Source organism: Lonchura striata, chromosome 37 (assembly GCF_050655825.1).
Source record: "Lonchura striata isolate lonStrDom1 chromosome 37, ASM5065582v1, whole genome shotgun sequence".
NCBI classification, from domain to species: domain Eukaryota; kingdom Metazoa; phylum Chordata; class Aves; order Passeriformes; family Estrildidae; genus Lonchura; species Lonchura striata.
In genome coordinates this window covers 827,485-830,566 of record NC_140739.1, presented here as the reverse complement: position 1 = coordinate 830,566, position 3,082 = coordinate 827,485, and positions in this window count along the sequence as shown.

Here is a 3,082-nt window from a genome sequence, read left to right as displayed (position 1 = left end):
AGGGCTGGAGGTTCATGGGGGAGCTGGCACAGCCACCCCAGCAGTGGTTGTCCCACTCAGAGGGTTCCGCTGACAGAGGTCACTGTCTCCTTGCTGTCTCTCTGGACACACTGGGGAGCTGCAGGGGCGAATCCCAGCGTGCCCTGTCCCATGGGATCCCATGTTGGGACTCAATGTCCCAGCCCGGATGAGCACTGGTTGTGGCCCTGGGCTCAGCATGGCAGGCCTGGTGCTCACAGCAGTGCAGACTTCAAGCTGGCCATGCACAGCTCCGTGTTTCTCCCAAAACTACCACTGCTGCAGCACCTGGGGTTCCCCAGTGCTGGGCTTTTTATCCCCACTGCATGGAGGATCACATGGCAGGGCAAAGGATGGGATCCCATGTGGCCTCCAACCTGCCCTGATCCAGGCTGGGCACAGCCTGATGAAGGATGAGCACATCTCCCAGGGATATGGAAACCTCCCCTGAAAACCCAGTTCAGGCCGGGCCTGAGCTCTTTTGTGGCTCTGGGCAGGAAGATGCTCAGGATCTCCCAGAGAGGCTCAGCGGGCAGTAGGATTGTGCCTGCATCTCGCTCTGGACATGCCAGTGGCTCAAGTGACAGCTGTGGGAATGATTTATAATGCACCGAGAGGGGCCACAGTCCTGCAAGGCTCTTACATCAGGAGCAAAGAGCAGCCTGCAGGGTGGGGAAGGCTGGAGCTGTAGAACTGTGTGCTCATCCCTCACCTTCATGGGGAGCTGCCCCCAGACTTGCTATGTATCACTTTGATGGTTCTCCTGTTGGGTGTATTTTGGAGCAGCTGTTATCTGTGGCTTTTTATGGTGATCCTGTGGAAAGCAGCCATTTACCTGCTGTGATGAACTCAAAACTAATACTAACTCTTCATTCCCTTTGGTTTTATTTGGGGTTTTTTTAGTCTCTTTGTTTGATTGGTTTGCATGGGTTCGTTTGTTTCTAGGTTTTGTCTGTTTTGGTTTGAGTCTTTTGTTTGCTTTTTCATAAGACTCAGGTGAAGTTGGCATAGCCAAAGTCAAGAGAATGTACACCAGGCTTGACTTTCCAGAAATTACTTTTGGCTGGGTTTAACTGCATTCTCCAGGCTCAGGATGACCAGTCCATTTGCAGGATTTGCTCTGCAACATCAGCTTGCCCAGACTCTGCTCGGTGATTCACAAATGGAAAAGACAATGGATATTGTGCCAAGCTTCCTTTCAAACAGCCAAAAGTGCAACGGCATGAGAGAAAAAAAGAAAAAAACAGAGACTATATTCACCAATTAGAGCAGAAGCAGTGTCCCACCATCTTGCCCTCCACTCTTATTAATTTTGTACATTGAGAGGCAAACCTGGGCCTAAAGCTTCCGTCTCTCAGTTCCTGATGCCATTTGACTCCAGCCTGGACTCCCCCAGATCACACTGCCTGCTTTCCACGTGGGGCTGGGGATGCTCAGCCTGGAAAGAGGAGACCCTGGGGAGGCCTCACTGCAGCTCTGCAGGACTGCAAGGGTGCCACAAGAAAGATTGGGACAGGGTGTTCCACAGGGCCTATGGCAACAGGACAAGGGGGGGACGGCTTTCAGCTGCAGGAGGCTGATTGAAGTTGGATCTCAGGAAGCTGCTCTCTTCCACTGAGGGTGCTGAGGCACTGGCCCAGGCTGTGGATGCTCCATCCTTGGGAACAGGGCTCTGAGCACCATGGTCTGGGGGAACGTTGCTAAGCATGGAACCAAAGGCTCTCTAGCTCAGTGGTCATGTCACAATCCATGTCCCATCTGGAACTGCCAGCAGCCAGCAAGCAGCACAACACAGCCGTTGGCCCTGCGCTCAGCACACGCTGCACGCTGCTCCTGCTGCTCCTGTCACCCTTCTTGTTCCTGCCCCCGAGACCTCATCTCATCAGTCTCAAAAGCTGCCTAAGGCCTGGATTGTGTCATCCATCCCTGCAGGATGCTCACATTTGTCCTGAGGAAGGTACGGTGCCATTCCATGGAGGTGGATCCCCCCAGCTGCCCGGGTGTGGGCTGGAGTTCTGGGGGGATGGGGTGGGACAGGGACCCCACTCTGAGGTTTTGCTACCTCTGCAGGCTGTTGCAGGTAGAGAAGACAAGATGGAGGTGGACAGACAGACTGATAGAGAGGAGAAGATGGAAGTGGAGGGAGAAAAGAGAGGAGAGGAAGAGATGGAGGTGGGCACCATAATGGATACGGAGGAGGAGATGGAGGTGGATGGAGAACAGACTGGAGAGGAAGAGATGGAGGTTGATGAGGATGAGGAGATGGACGTGGAAATGGAAGAGTACACCCAGGAGATGGACATTGATGAGGAAGATGAAGAGGAGGCCATGGTCCTGGGATGAAGAGCGATGCCAGCAGCAGGACAGGCATGTGGTCCCCACAGGCACAGTGGGTTCCCTGCAGCCAGGCTGGGGCGGGATTGGGCTGGGTGGTCCCTGCTCAGGCACGTGGTACCCAGTGCCTTGGGTTCTGCTGGCCATGCCCAGCCTGTCCTGTGCTTGCTTTGGGCCACACAAGCCCCATGGCAGTGCCTGGGGCACAGCCCCCAGACCCAGCCAGCCTCAGCTCTGGCAGCAGAGTCCCAGTGTGCCAGCCTGGGGACACACGGAAGAGCCCTCTGTGCCTGACTGGAGTGACCATGGCACCTGCTTTTCTTCCCGGACTTATGGAGATCCTGGACTGAAATGGCACCTTTTTGTACATAGTTTTTAGAGTTTGTTCTTCTTTTTGGCATATAGGTTTTAGGGCTTCGTTTTGTCTTCTGTAAATACATTTCAAATATTGTTGTTAGATATGTTCTTAGGTATATACCTTCTATAAATTGTTGTTATTACAAATATTTTTACAAAAGTATATGTGTTCTGTGTTTTCATTGCTGTTCTTATGTAAATAAACAACCTTGGGTTTTCACACCCCAGTTCTCTTTCCATTTGCTTCCGGCACAGGCAGTATTGGCCAAGTTGTGTTTTCCACTTGCTCCCGGTTCCCAGGGCTGGAGGTTCATGGGGGAGCTGGCACAGCCACCCCAGCAGTGGTCGCCCCACTCAGAGGGTTCCGCTGACA